The 16,328-nt window shown below is 40.1% G+C and overlaps 1 long non-coding RNA gene across 1 annotated transcript in view; it reads left to right on the top strand.

The window, feature by feature from the left end:
- The first annotated feature begins 681 nt into the window (after positions 1–681).
- LOC122487390 overlaps positions 682–16,328 on the top strand; it is a 37,162-nt gene continuing 21,515 nt past the window's right edge. Inside the window, exon 1 of the long non-coding RNA XR_006298364.1 lies at positions 682–857. This is a non-coding gene — a long non-coding RNA (uncharacterized LOC122487390). The remainder of the gene's footprint in view (positions 858–16,328) is intronic.

Below are 16,328 nucleotides of genomic sequence, written 5' to 3'. Positions count from 1 at the left end.
GAACAACTGAAAGGCTAGCCGACAGCTCAAACAGAATCTCATTCTCCAGGGGGATCAGTTCTCCAAATTAATAAAACTATCCATGTCTACGTTGTGGAACACAAACTCATTTTCCCAGGTTTATAAACCTCCAGACAGATACCCAACTCTATTAAAATACTGATGGCTCCTATGAAGCTGGACTGAAAAGGGGAAAAACATATGCCTCCTTACATAATAAACTCATGTGGTCCTGGCATCCCATTCATCATACTGGAGGTAGCACAAGGAACATTCAGGGTGTCAGAGAAATAAGGGGAACAGTGAGGGATCCTTTTCAAATCCGTGTTCAAACAAAAATAGAAAAACAATAAGGCAAGTCTTCATTGTGTCTTTCTCGCCTTTCAGAGAGAGGATACAAAGCAAATTAGATTTGAAAAATGGTATAATTATCCTACCTTCATTGAGGAGAAAGGAAACTACACATAGCTTCCTAGGAGTCAGTGTCCCGTTGAGTATTCCTAATGAAATAACCATGGTTTTTGGGTAAGATGCCTTATTGCAAGAGGACTTTTATGCAAGCCCAGTGCTATTACTATATAGATTACTTTTAAAGTTCGGGGGTAATTGGCACACAGTTAGAAACTTTTTTTAAAAAGGAAAGGAGAAAGATTTTCCTTGGAAAATGATTGAATTTCGGGTTCCCTCTTTGGCTTCCTATCAGACATTAATTTCACTTCCTCTTCCAGTATATATTTATGGAACATCTCCCGCTTGCCATTCACAGTTCTGGGTGCTGGAGTACAGCAGAGGCCAGTGCAGTCAAGACCAGTGTCCCCATGAAATTCACTTTCTAGTTGGAGACACATCCAAAACAGGTAAGCCTATATATAGTCGCGAATGGAAGTGTAAGGTAACTGGAGAGAGAGTAAGTGCTTTGATAAATATGGTGTAAAGGCAGCATCATTGGTGGGGGGTGGCATCTTTGGATAGGTGATTTAGTGAGGCCTCAGTGAGGAAGTGAGAGAGGAGAGGGCCAGGCCGAGGAACCGCAGGTGTAAGTTTCCAGATTTAGCAAACAAAAATACAGGACACGCCCAGTAAAATTTGAATTCCAGGTAAACAGCAACTGATTTTTTTTTTAATCCTCCTGATAGTGAAAGAGCTTTTTAAATCTAGCAACCGCCCCAAAGCATAAATACTCAGAAGTAAGCCCAGGCTCTGTGTAATCAAGGATTGGAGTTTGGGGGTGGGAGGAAGTGAAGGGATGTGAGGTTGAAAATGGAGGCAATCAAGGCAGAAGGCTAGGGTTTGGGTCCTCATGTGATGGAAAGCCACTGAGGGGTTTTATGCGATGAGTGGCCTCACACGACTTGCAGTTTTAAGTGATGGCCCAGTGGGCTGCAGGATGAAGATCACGGTGTGGGGGAACGCAGAGGCAGGAGACTGTGGCTCTGGTCCAGCTGTGAGATGGCGGGTTCTCACTTTCATGTGAGAGCAGAAGACCAGAGGGGTGAACTGCCTCCATCAGGGTTGCAGTTGCAAGTGCTGGAAAGTGACTGGCTATCTTTAGCACCAAAGAGAGTTGCGGGGGTGGGAGAGGCACGTATGTGAAAGCTGAAGAAACAACTCTGTGGATGCTCAAGAACTGAAGAAACGTGGGCAGCAGGAACCAGCCCAGGCCATGCTGTGAAAACGCAGGAGCCAGCCCCATGCCTCGGCCTTTCAAAGCTGCATCCTCTGCCTTGCCACCTCCCTGTGAGTATGTCTGCACTGTTCCTACATCTCCATATCATTCCCTTAAGATTCTCGGGCCCCGCGGCCCCTGGCTGGCTCAGTTGGTTAATCAGCTGACTTTGGCTCAGGTCATGATCTTGCGGTTCGTGGGTTCAAGCCCCGCGTCGGGCTCTGTGCTGACAGCTCAGTGCCTGGAGCCTGCTTCGGATTCTGTGTCTCCCTCTCTCTCTGCGCCTCCCCTGCTCATGCTCTGTCTCTCTCTGTCTCTCAACAATAAATAAATGTTTAAAAAAAAAAAAAAGATTCTCGGGCCCTGGCAGGATCATGTGAATGGCCAGTCCCAGTCACGGGCTCATGCCCAGGCTGCCAGGGACAGGGAGAGGGACTCTGCCTCCTTTGAGTTCTATAGTCGGAGGCTGGAGGATCTGCTTCCCACCATGATTTAGACTAATAATTCACTCCAAGTAGGAACGATGCTCAAACTGGGCAGTTCAGAAATGGCCAAAATCCATGGATGTTTTGCTGTTGAAGATCAAGAAAATACCAAAACATCATAATTCCTAGAACTGTCTATAATTTATTTAAAAACAAAGATCAGAAAAATTTAGATGAATATTGTTAACAAAGCTAAATTCAGCACTTATGTCCAAAAGTTCCTCCAGTGTGAGTAGAGAAGGGAAAAAACAAGACTTCTAAGTAGCATGGATTTAAAAAAAAAAAAAAAAAAAAAAAAGATGGGGATTTTAATGGCTGGTAGGAATACTCTGAGTCAACAGTGAGCTGTGGCTGCCAAAACAACATAAATCCCCATGGAAATAAAACCAAAGGGGATTAAGAACCTAGGACAGAAAACATATTTAAAGCTCTTGTCCGATTCACGATAGATTCAGGTATTTTTCCAGAGTTTATTTTCATGGCTGAAATGAATGATCTTAATGTTATGACCATTACCAAGTCCCCAGTCATTCTGCAATCGTGACACTAAAGAATGAAGTTGAAACCTTGCGAGGATTAACATTTTAGGCAGAAAGATCTGGATGGGGCAAGTGGCTTAACCTAAGTGTTAGGCTAAAAGAAGTCGACAGTAGACTCAAACTGATACAGTTATTGTAAGATTTACAAGAGATAATACATGGAAGTTAGTGCCTAGTGCCTAGCACGTGTAAGTGTTCAATAAATGCCAGTTATCACTTTCCCAAAGAATGTTTCGTAGCCTCCAAGAGTAGCCATTGTGTCTCAGAATGGGATACACATAGGCCAACTGATAGATATTCATGAGTTGAAATACCTGCTTACACTCATCTCGAGGAAAAGGAGACTTGAAAACAAACACATACACAAAGCAAAGAACCGGCATGAACCAATGCAACGCATTTCTCATCTCAGTAGAGGGTCTTTTTTGCATTGACTCAAAATCCCCATTTCTGTGATTTGAACCACAATGGGCAGAAACTCCACAAGCATTCATACTGAGTGTAGGCACTGTGTGGATGTCCTGCAGTGGCATTGACCATGGCTCTGACTCACCCGTCACGTGTTTCCACCCGGACTTCATACCTGACCTTTCCAGCCAGCTACCTACAAATCTAAAACCAAATAATCGTAAATAAAATTTACAATCCTCTCTTACGTGTTCTACTAACACCCCATTTTATGGAGGTGTTAAAGGACAAGGTGGAAAAATGATAGCTAAAATTTTATGCAACAAGAAATATTTTACGGAGGGGAGCTTCACCCTGTTACATCAAACTAGAATATTGATGGCATAATTTATCATATTCATTGACTGTCATCTGTATCATTTATATATTCTGCTTGATACTTTATAAGAATATTTCAAACCAATCCTTAACATTTTTAAGAGTTGGACAATGCTTGTCTTATTCGTCTCGCATTTCAATTTTTCATAAAAGAGAAAAGTTAATCAGTAGGCCAACTGGAGAGGAAGGCAGGAGACAAGTTTTTTTGAGCTTGGGAGCAGCGGGAATTCACAGGGAATATAAAAACAACGTGCATTAAATTCTAGGCCAGAGCTCCATAAAGTATATGCATTTTCCTGAAAAAAGAAAGGAATTTTAATAAGCCACAAGCAAGGGCATGCTTGACTTGGCTATATTTTCTGTGGCCTATCATGTAAACCATCTTTAATATCGAGTTTCTTTTTATCTCCTACATTCAGCCGGGGCGTATACTCTTCTCTGCAGGGCACTTTGATAGAGTCAATAAATTGAATTTCCAGCATTAGTAAAGAGCAGTCAGAAATCATATCTAGGAAAGACTATATTCATTCCCATTCAGCTCTAAATCAGAGATTCATCAGGAAGGAGCTGTTTTGTTCTCTTTTATTTAATACTGTTTCCAGTGAGAAGTAAGGCATTTTCATGAGTTCAGTTTATCCCTGAACCACAGATTCCCTCCGTTGTTTTGGTCATTGGCTTCTTAATGACAACCTTTTTGTCCTGACTACAATGATTTCTCTCATAATGGATTCATTTACTCATTGATCCATTCAGTGCAGATTTCAGAGTAAAATTGTGATAGAGGGGCACCTGGGTGGCTCAGTCATTTGAGCATCTGACTTCAGCTCAGGTCGCTATCACGGCTTATGAGTTCAAGCCCCACATCGGGCTCTGTGCTGACAGCCCAGTGCCTGGAACCTGCTTCAGATTCTGTGCCTCCCTCTCTCTCTGTCCCTCCCCTGCTTGCACTCTGTCTCTCAAAAATAAATAAACATTTAAAAAATAATTCTAAAAAAAGGTTGTGATAGAGACTATGCTGTATTGCTGGAGAGGTTCTCTAGTGGTTCTTAAACAGTGAATTTTTTTAATTAAAAATTATAGTTATGATTTCATCCCTGCTTGACCTGAATATTCTCGTTGCTTTAAACAAGAGTAGCTCCATGGACTGGGGTCCTGAAGTTATGTTTCTAGTGTAAACTCTTACATTACTTTCCCCTAGGACCTTAGATAAATCAAGCGGTCTATCTAGACTTGAATACCTTCATCTCTAAAATAAATAAGTGGGATAAAATGTTCTCTAAATTCTCTTATCCTTTAAAACATCAAATCAGTTTGTTTTTGTGATACAAATTCCTTATATTTATAGGACTTGTCCAAGACCTCCCAGCCTAGGGGAGTGAAAAGGAGAAATTAAAATATAAGCCTCCTCGTATTCTCTGCCAAGCCAGAGGCAATATCCTGATAGGGAACTGATTAAAAACAACCTACTGACATAAGCTTTTAGTGAGGAAGGTGTTCTGTTCCCTTGTTAGTTTGTTGAGTTAGGTTGAACTAATTGACACTGTATAAATATTGAGAGATTTTATAAAACATATGGGTTCATGGCTTCTCTTGCAAAATAAGAAAGTCTAGCAGTACTGACTTACATTCTCCTGTGTCAGTAATTGACTGGAGATAATTAGGAGTTATCCCCTCAAGTGATTGACTTACTCAAGTTTGCTGCAGTCCTCACTCTTGTCTCATATACAGGCTTTTCCTCCTTTATGTTACTTGCCTTTTCTATAAGGTAGTGTGTCTGCAAACCATATACAAAACCGTAAATGTATACGTGAGTTTGTGTGTGGCCTGAATGTGTGGGAGTGAAGAGGAAAGGAATATACTTTCATATAGGATTCACAACCATATCTAAAATAAGAGAACAGGGCAAAAATCATTGATAGATTTAATCCCCATCTCAAAAGCAATTAGAGTTTTCGACTTAACATCTACTTAACATCATTCACTTTAGCAGAACAGAAATGGAAATGCCACTCAGAACTTAGTTATCGCTTCAATTACTCACCAACATTAGCTTTGTGGATATTTCCCCTTTGTTTTGTCCAATCCAGTAGACAATAGGTGTAAAAATACTTACAGATAAAACTTGCAGTACAAGCGTAGAAAGCTTGATTGTGAGAAATGATAGACTTCTCATTGTTAGAGACGGTTTTCTTTAGTGCCCATCGTTTTGTGAAAGGATTGCACAGTGAAGGTGGATCATTTTCAGTCTCTGCAGCACTTTGAACTCAGAGTATCTTGCTACCAGCTCAGGTTGGTTAATTAAAGAAGGAAATAAGGGAAATGTTCTCATCTCATTGTTGTCTGTATTTCGTTCTTTTTAAGTGTGAGGCATTTTCTTTATAGTTTTACTTAGTATTTCACTCCTGGTTGATACAGTATAATTTAGTTTTTATCTTTCAGTCTTCTATTTTTCTTTTTCTCAACGGCAGATAAAGTAGTTAATTAAATGTTTATATTACAGATAGAGAATTCGTATAAGAGAAGAAATCACTTTCTTCTCATTTGAAAATTCACATGTTCCCTCTGGACATGTTTCTTCATTGTTCACATTAAAAAGTAATCATTAATTGCACCTTATTCTTCTTTCCTTACATTGTTTGGCTTCTTGCAGAAAAAAAAAAAAAATTTCCCCATCACCACTCCTAATATCCCAGTAATGTTTAGTCTTTCCTGTCCTTGAGTTGCCTGAAGGAATTAAGATAAACTGATTAAAATATTATCAGTTAACAGACTTTTTAAAAAAATCAGTTAACAGTCTTACAACAATCTGTTTGAAGCAGAGAATCTAAAAAAGGCATAAATTGAGCAGATCTCTTTTCCAATAAAGAACATTTTTCCTTTAAGGCAGAGAAATACCCTTCCATCCATGTGAAGATCAGTCATTTGAATTCAGTGCAACCTTTCCCAAGATTATGATGTCTACTCCGGTGCTGAGAATTTCTACAAATGTTATGCCAGGTCTTAAAATATCCCTGGTCTTTCCTCTGACAGCTTGTTGTTCTGTACCATTTACTGCTTTCAAACAGTATTTTTTTAAAGAGATGGCAGTTTTTCTGAGGAAACATGACAGTATATATAAGACTTTCTCCCCCTTATCCATAGATAAGAAAAGTATCATTTGGAGATTGAGTTTCTTTCCTCTAGCATCTGAAAGATGAGTTGCTCACAATTTGCAATTATGTGGCTCAAGACAAAAATTTCACAGATATAGCAGTTAAAGCTGACTGGAGAAAAGTCATCGGTGACATTTCATGAAAAGATGCAGAGTTCAACATGAAAGCAATATAAGGACACTGGGAAAAATTTTAGAAAGCACCACTATTTCTTTTCAACCTTTGTGGGATAATCCTTTTCTATATATCAGTTTGTTTGTTCTTCCCTTCATTATCATAAGGAAGAATTTTTTTTTCTGGAACAGATCAAGATTTGCTGTCAATGGGGGGGGAAAAATGTGTTCTCAAGCTTTTGGTTCGTATGGATTCCTGTCCATCATTCTGCTCTTTAAATTCAGGGGATGCATCTTTTCAAGATAGAAGTAGAAAGAAAAGAAGGCAAATTATCAAAACAATAACAACAAAGTTCATCAAGATAATCAATATAAATAAATGCATTAGAAAAATAGACAAATAAACAAAATCAATGTGATTTCCAGAATACTAAGTATCTAGAGTTTTATTTGACGCAAAGGACCTATGCTCAGGCCTAATTTTTATAATATTGTTTCTAATTATTTAATGACATTAACTTTTTTCTCCTATATTCAACAAGTTAGATTTTATAAGTGACTTTTTTTAAGTATGTTTTTTAATTTAATTTTGACTATCCCCATTGATTCTATTTCCAAAACCATCAAGTATTTTTTTTTTAAGTGGCAATGATGATAAGGTCAGTATGACTGCAAAATATATTCCCTTAACCTCTCCCTTTTGTGATTCTCCAGCTAATTCGTCTTTTTTTTCTTCATTTAAAAAATTCAGCTTTATTGAAGTACATTTGACATACAAAATTGTAAGATATTTAGTGTACATTATGGTGACTGGAGATATATATATATATATATATATATATATATAGCCTAAGATTCCCTCCCCCATCTAATTAACATATCCTTCACCTTACATATTTATTTATTTATTTTATTTTTGTGTGAGAACATTTACGTTTTACTCTCATAGCTGATTTCAATGATATAATATAGGGTTACCAGCAAGTCACATTTTTTTTTAAATATTTATTTATTTTTGAGAGAGAGAAAAACACAGTGTGAGCTGGGGAGGGGCAGAGCGAGAGGGAGACACAGAATCTGAAGCAGGCTCCAGGCTCTGAGTTATCAGCACAGAGCTCGAGGCAGGCTCAAACTTACGAACTGTGAGATCATGACCTGAACTGAAGTTGGACCCTTAACCGGCTGAGCCACCCAGGGGTCCCAAGTCACCATGTTTTACGTTAGGTCGTCAGAGCCTGTTGATCTTAACTGAAAGTTTGTACCTTTGGCCAATTTCTCCCTGTCTCTAGCCCTGCCTGTCCAGCCCCTGGCAATTACTTTTCTACTCTCTGTTCCTGCAGTTTGACCTTTTTTTTTTTCTTTTCAGATTCCACTTATAAGTAATACCAGGTTTATTTCACAAGACCCATGCATATTGGTACAAATGTGGAATTCTCTTCTTTCTTATGGGTGAATAATCTTTCTCTGTATATATTACCACTTCTTCTTTATCCATTCATCTGTAAATGTTTATGATCTTTATGGGGACGTATTTAGTTTTTTCTTTTTTGATTCAGAAGATAATATTTGGAAATAATCTTTGGAATTTGATTGATACAGACCATCAACCCATATAGCTGAGAACAGACTCTATTTTGGTCTGTGTATGAATCAGATACACTGACTAATAGGCAAGCCTCCAGCTCTGTTAGTACCAACTTTTCTGATCCCTCTGAGTTCCTCTATATCTGTCTGCCTTCCTTCTAATTTTCCTTCCTTCTTTTTCTTTTCCTTTCTTCATTTAACCAATGCTTATTGAGCACCTATTGTGGACCAAGATGTGAACAAAATAAAATCTTTACATCCCTGGAGCTTACTGTCCACTATAGAGGGAGACATAAAATAAGTAAGTTTTTTTAAAAATTTATTTTAGAGAGAGAGCACAGATAGGTGAGAGAGGCAGAGAGAGAGAGAGAGAGAGAGAGAGAGAGAGAGAGAGAGAGAGAGAATCTTCAGCAGGCTCCACACTCAGCGTGGAGGCCGACCCGGGGCTGGATCCCATGACCCTGATCATGACCTGAGCCAAAATCAAGAGTCAGACAGATGCTCAACTGACTAAACCACCCAGGCATGCCATAAATAATATTTTTATGATGACAGGTTAAAAATGTGATTTTTTTTTTTATTTTTTTATTTTTTTTTTAGTTTTTATTTATTTATTTGAGAGAAAGATAGAGAAGGAGCAGCGGTGGGGCAGAGAGGGAGACAGAGGATTGGAAGAGAGCTCTGTGCTGACAGCAGAGAGCCCAGTGCAGGGCTCAAACCCATGAACCACGAGATCATGAACTGAGCTGAAGTCAGATGCTTAACTGTCTGAGCCACCCAGGCACCCCAATGTGATTTTTTTTTTAAAGTTGGAGCTCAATGTTAATGAATGATAGGGGCTGCTAGTCAAATAACTTATGGAAGACTTCATCTTGTTCATGAAAACAAGCAAGAGAAAAATAGGTATTGATATCACAGTATTAAAAAATATGAAGAAAAAACTTCATCTAAAACTGTACAAATTTTATAATATAAATCATTAATTATATATTACATAAAATTATATATAATTATATATTATATGGATTACATAAAATTATATAAAATGTCAAGATGAGAGAGAACATATTGTAAACAGTGTAGAAAAGTACCTCAAAGCATCTTTTCCATGAATATCAATCCAGACAAAATTATAAATGGTATATGTTCAACAGTTCATCTACCAAACATAGCAGCCTATTTTGCCTCAGGCAGTGTTCAAGGCCCCAGAAATACAGCAAACTAAACTAAGCTCTTTGCTTTGATGCATGGTTACTACATGCAGCTGCTCATGCTGTGCACTGCACAATTCTCAGGGACACATTCACATAGACAATGATGTGCACCCACTGGGGTTGTGCATCACAGCAGCTATGCTGTAATTGTAGCATACATTCTAGTAAGCAGGGGGACAAAGCCTAAACAAACAATATCACTGTAAGTGTTCTGAGGAAAAAAATAAAATAAGGGGAAAGAAAATATTTAGGAAAGCTATTTGAGATTTTGTGGTCTGAGCACGCATCCCCTTTAGGGTAATACTCAAGAGGAAATCATGAGGCTATCCGAAGGTAGAGGCAGCACTCTGGGGAGAAGGTGCAGATATTCTTGGGGAGAGGGTATATTGAAGGACTGTCCAAGAGTCCAGTGTGGCTCAGCCAGAGTGAGAAGAAACAAGGTGGGAGGAGAGACAGAGGGAGACATAACAGGAAGCTGCGTCATTCAAGTCCTTGAGGCCAGCGTAATAACTTTGGTTTTTACTTTGAGAAAGTTAGAAAGCCGTTCTTAGTCTTTGAACACAGGAGTGATTTGATCCGACTCATTATTTATCACAGTCATTTTGGCTTCTGTTTTAATAAAACCTTCAGAGGGGCCAAGGGCAGCAACCAGGAGACCATGGCAATAGGAACCCTACGACACATGATCATAGCTTGGGGCACAGGACAAGAGGAGGGATGGTAAGCAGGTGGACTCTCATGTAATTTGAAGGGACAGTAGGATTTGCTAGTGGATTACAGGTGGGACATTAAAAAAGGGAGAGGGGTCAAAAATGCCTTAAGATTTTTATCCTGAGCAACTGAAAGAATGGAATATCATTCGCTGAGAGAAGGAGAGAAGATCACGAGTTCTGATTTCCACGTGTTCTGATTGAGATGCCTGTTAGAACTGCAGGTGGAAACAGCTGGACACATGAATATGGAATTCAGAGGAGATGTTGGTATTGGAGATAGAATTTGGAAGTTGTTGATAGGTAGTTAATATAAAGCTTTGAAGCTAATCCAGATCGTCTAGAGTAACTGTTCCCACTCCCTGGCTATACCGTTGGGATCACCTTGGGAGTTTTTAAAAAATACTGAGGACTGAGCCACAACCTGACTAATTAAATCAAAACCTCTGCCATGACAACAAGTCATGAATATTTTTAAAAAGCTTTCCAAGTGATTCTTGGGATTAAGAACCATTGACCTAAGAAGTCAGAAGAGATGAAGGGACATGTAGGAACTACTCCTTGGAAGACTCAAGAGCTCATAAGTCAGGAAGATGAAGAGAAGGAAGCAAAGAGAACAGTGACGTTGGTGAGTAAGATGTAGACCAGTGGTTGGAAAACTTTATTTGTAAAGCAAGTGGGGTCGGGGGCAGATAGCAAGTGTTTTTGGCTTTGTGGGCCACACACACTCAGGTGCTGTTACAAAAGTCTGCTGTTACAGCCTGAAAGAAGCCTTAGTGCATAAAAGAATGAACGTGGCTGTGTTCCAATAAAATCTTATTTACAAAAGCAGCTGGTGGGGCCACACGTAACCCATGGACTGTAGTTTGCCAACGTCTCATGTAGAGCCTCACACGATTAGTCTTGGTGGTCTCCTGGTCAGGCCACAATAGTGGGCCGATGAGGTGAGAATCAGCAAGGAACCCATGAGTTGTGTGTGTCCTGTCTTCAGCGACATTTATGAAAATATCAAAGCCATTGGAGGGCCGGTCGCTGGAGCACGTAGAGTTCCTTGAATAGTTAATTTTTTTTTTTTTTTTATTGAATCACTTGTACTTAATAGAAAGCTCATAGGTCCGGGTCAGTAATAGGGGTGGGTTTTTATAATTTCACCACTGCCTTTTTAAAGTAGTGTATAAGAAAATGAGAAAATGTACAATCTAAAGCAAATCCATTTAACGCCTTGGTTAGTATATTCCCTTTAATGTTGAGTGTGGTGCTGTTCCAACGGGGGTGAGAATGTATCATTCTCTCAAGAGCTCCTGTTTGGTGTTACCCTGGAGAAGTTTTATTATTCTTCTCACTGCACTGGTTAAAATGAGGCACAATGTACTTCCTCTTTACGTGCTGCCCCACACACAAAGGGTAAAAGTATATTATGAATGTTAAAACTAGAAACGCCTTGGAAAATTATGAGGCACCTGCTGAAAATACAACTTCCCATACAAGGAAAAAAATCACAAAAACAGTTCTATGGAGACCCACATTTTTGTTTTCACTGGGCCAGCATCAAGATCATAATGATAATTGTAACAATTTACAGTTTCATAGGACTGTAATTCACATACCCCAAAGAGTAGCTCTACTCCATCTGGGGCCCCCCTCTTGCAATGAAAAATCTCTGGACTTACCATAATAAACAGTACAGGATGACTTTGAAAAGTACAAAGAAGAGGGCGGGCTGCCCAAGGACCTTGGGAATTGAAGAATAACATATCACTGAGTTCCTTGGACTCCCTTGTTGGCATCTCTACATCCATACATCAGAGCCTTCAGCTCTGAACTACCAGATATTACAGACAAAAAACTCCAATAAAAGCCTATTCTCCTAACCAAAGGACCAGGAAAAGAGCAGACTAGCAATAGAAAACCTTTGGGTAATGACCACCCTATGCTAACCAAACACCAACAGAGCAAATGCACCCTCTCCAAAGTCACCCCCTTTCAGGGTTTAAAGCAAAGTCAGACAGGGAGCTGAATGCCCATCTAAGCAGCAAGCAGCACTCTGATTCACTGGGCCCAAGTTGATGTCCATGAGGCCAAGGAGGAAGCTGATTTTCTGTCCCTTTCCTGGCCTGGTAGAAGCAGGCAGCTCTCAAATTCCCCTGTCAGCGGGTCACATCACCCCATGCAAGGACCTTGGTTCTCATTGCTATCATCACCATGGATTAGTTTTGCCTGGTTTTGAGCTTCATATAAATGGAACTGTACAGTGAGTGTTCTTTGTGTATGGCTTCTTTTATGTAACAAAACATTAATTTTTTTTAATGTTTATTCATTTTTGAGAGACAGACACAGAGTGTGAATGGGGGAGGGGCAGGGAGAGGAGACACAGAATCCAAAGCGGGCTCCAGGCTCTGAGCTGTCAGCACAGAGCCTTGATGTGGGGCTCAAACTCAAGAACCGTGAGATCATGACCTGAGCCAAAGTTGGATGCTTAACCGACTGAGCCACCCAAGCACCCCAACAAAACATTTTAAGACTTATTCAAGTAGTCGTATGTATCAGTAGTTAGCTCCTTTTTTATTAGTGAATAGTGTTCTATCATGTGGATAGACACAATTTGCTTATTCATTCTTCTGTTGATGGACATTTGCATTGTTTCCTGTTTGGAGCTGTTATTAACAGCTATTATGAACATTCTTGTACAATCTTTGTATGGGCATAACTGATTTTGATTTGATCATATGGATGACATTCCAGGTAAATATCAATCTCCTGGTGCCTTCATCTACTTAAGCCATGTCTTCTAGCTAAATTAACCAGATAATTATTAAATTTTGACTCACTTCATGCTTTTAAAATCAAGCTCAGTAGGGAGAAAAGGAATGGGGGAATTGGGTGGTATGAACACAGTGTGACTAAGAGACATTTCAGTTCAGGGGCGCCTGAGTGGCTCAGTCAGTTGAGCGTCTGGCTCTTGACTTCAGCTCAGGTCATGATCTCACAGTTTGTGGGATCAAGCTCCACGTTGGGCTTTGTGCTGACCATACAGAACCTGCTTGGGATTCTCTGTCCCTCTTTCTCTGCCCCTCTCGCACACTCATGCTCTCTCTCTCTTTCTCAAAATAAATAAATAAACTTAATAGAATACATTTCAGTTCAGGGTGACTATATATAGATTTATATTTCATTTATTCAACCCACTTATTGAATCCAATTAAGTAGCAACACTTGGGATGCATTGAGTGCCATCTTTGCTACTGATGCACTCACAGCCAAGTTACTTGATAGCATAAAAGTTTTAAAAGATTTAATTTGAAGGAGTTGGGGGATTAGGGGGACATCTTACTGAATGCTTCGTCTTCATATATTATTTTTTCATGAACCTTTTCTAAAACTGGAAGTGATGAAATTTCATACTGCACAAGGAAACTGGTAAGCTTTTAAGATCAACAAACCTAAGGGAATGATAAGAATTTAAATGGTCTCCATTCCTTTTTTTTTTTTTTTAAGTGGTCTCCATTCTTGAGAAAGTACAAGGTGATGTTACGTGATGGGTTGAATGTCAATTCATCATTTATGGGCAATTCCTAAGGTATTCCATTCTCCCCTCCATGAAAGAAACAGAGAAAGAGAGTAATAGGCAAGTCATTTTCCCAACAGATCCAATGACATAGAGAATCTATTCTTCCTAACGATTTAGAAGCCTACCGCGCCTTACCATAATATAACCAAGGCCACCCATTGCAGTTAGATGAGAAAATGGGAAAGCAAGATGTTTTCTTTTTAAATAATTTTTTTAAAGTTTTTTATTTATTTTTGAGACAGAGAGAGACAGAGCATGAGCAGGGGAGGGGCAGAGAGAGAGGGAGACACAGAATCTGAAGCAAGCTCCAGGCTCTTAGCTGTCAGCACAGAGCCTGATGCGGGGCTTGAACTCACAGACTGTGAGATCATGACCTGAGCTGAAGTCAGATGCTTCACCGACTGAGCCACCCAGGAGCCCCGAAAGCAAGATGTTTTGATTTGTAAATGCCAGTTTATACTTGCAAAACTATATTTCCAAGTAGAAATTGGGATGCCTAGAACCTGTGATCCAAGAGAGGGGGAAAGGCTATTAAATAACATATCAGGAAAGTGAACCCCTTTAATAGCATGATCCCAATTTCTATCTTCATCCATAATTTTTAGTTTCATCCCTGCACCCCTCCCTTTCCTAGGGACCCATTAAGCTTCAGTGTGGCTAATGCCCTAGATTCAGAGTTTACCTGGCATTTCTCTGAAAGCCTTGGTAAACACTCATCTATAATGGTGATGTAGGTCCTGCAGAAGAGACAAAGGGCCTCCTGTTAGATGCTGCTAAGTGCTCATCATTATTATTAAGAGAGACATGGTTCAGCTCTAAGAGTCCTACAGAAAGGAACCTAAGCACATCAGGCAGCATTTGTAAAGCGTTTACACTGATTAGGCTGATTCTCAAGGGAACATTAAAGGCGGAACTTGAATTATCTGTTTCTGAGGAAGTCTGTGGACTCAAGTCCCCAGTTGCTTTCTTCTGACCTTCACGATATGCTTTTCTATTGATATTATGAATCTCCATGTGGTAAGTTCACTTGAAGCACAATAAAGTCTTGATCAACTAAATTAAAAATTGACGTTGCTTCCCTCTCCTGCATTCTGCAAATTGCCTCTTGCCCATTAACCCAGTAATGGTTTCCCTTTCAGTTTCCATGCCTTTGCAGGTTTTGGTATCTCTCTGAGCCCTCTCTGCATTCTACTTGTATGTTCTGCATCGGGACTGTCACCTTCACAGTGGTTTTTGCTTATTCGTTTGGTAGAAAGAAAATTTTCCAATTGTCTCAGCAGAGAAGGTATCCCATATCAGATAGGTGTATGGATGGCATTCCTTCGCGTGTAAAGCCCTTAGGTACCACTGTGCCACAACATCTTAGAATACCCATGACAATCATTTGAAATCACATGAACATTTTTAATCTTCCCATTGAGGAATTACATGGTAGTGAGTCCTCTGGACTCCCATGTTGGTCATAGATGCTATAACTGATTCTTCCTTTGTTTTGTTTTTTTTTTCTTTTGTTGTTGTTGTTTTCAAGTTTATTTTGAGAGAGACAGAAGCCACGTGAGTGGGAGAGGGGCAGAGACAGGAAAAAAGAGAGAATCTCAAGCAGGCTCCACGCTGCCAGCTGTATAGAGCCTGATGTGGGGCTCGAACTCACAAAACCATGAGATCATGACCTGAGCTGAACCAAGAGTTTGGCGCTTAACTGACTGAGCCACACATGTGCCCCACTTGTTCTCCCTTCGAAATCTCATGTACCAATGATGTTTCCAGTTACTACAATATGATATCTGTTAAACCTCTTTTCTAAATTTTTTTTCAACGTTTTTTAATTTATTTTTGGGACAGAGAGAGACAGAGCATGAACGGGGGAGGGGCAGAGAGAGAGGGAGACACAGAATCAGAAACAGGCTCCAGGCTCTGAGCCATCAGCCCAGAGCCCGACGCGGGGCTCGAACTCACGGACCGCGAGATCGTGACCTGGCTGCTGAAGTCGGACGCTTAACCGACTGCGCCACCCAGGCACCCCTGTTAAACCTCTTTTCTAAGTCAAATGTTGTTTATTTTTAAATTTTTTTTTCAACATTTATTTATTTTTTTTTGGGACAGAGAGAGACAGAGCATGAACGGGGGAGGGGCAGAGAGAGAGGGAGACACAGAATCGGAAACAGGCTCCAGGCTCTGAGCCATCAGCCCAGAGCCCGACGCGGGGCTCGAACTCACAGACCGCGAGATCGTGACCTGGCTGAAGTCGGACGCTTAACCGACTGCGCCACCCAGGCGCCCCTCAAATGTTGTTTAAAGGTCATTATGCAGCCATTCCAGCCTGAAGGAATCTCATTCTTCCTTCTTCTTTATAATCTCTAACAATGGATAGACTGGTGCAAACTTGAACCTGAATCTAGAATGCAGAGAACCCCAAATATTACTGTCCTTTCCCCCCTAAAGGTGACCTTGAGACTGGGACCGGCACAGTTCCTGAAGATTAGCTCATGACCATGTGTTTGTTTGATTCTA

This window comes from Prionailurus bengalensis, chromosome A2 (assembly GCF_016509475.1).
Source record: "Prionailurus bengalensis isolate Pbe53 chromosome A2, Fcat_Pben_1.1_paternal_pri, whole genome shotgun sequence".
NCBI classification, from domain to species: Eukaryota; Metazoa; Chordata; class Mammalia; order Carnivora; family Felidae; genus Prionailurus; species Prionailurus bengalensis.
This window is presented reverse-complemented; position numbering and strand designations above follow the sequence as displayed.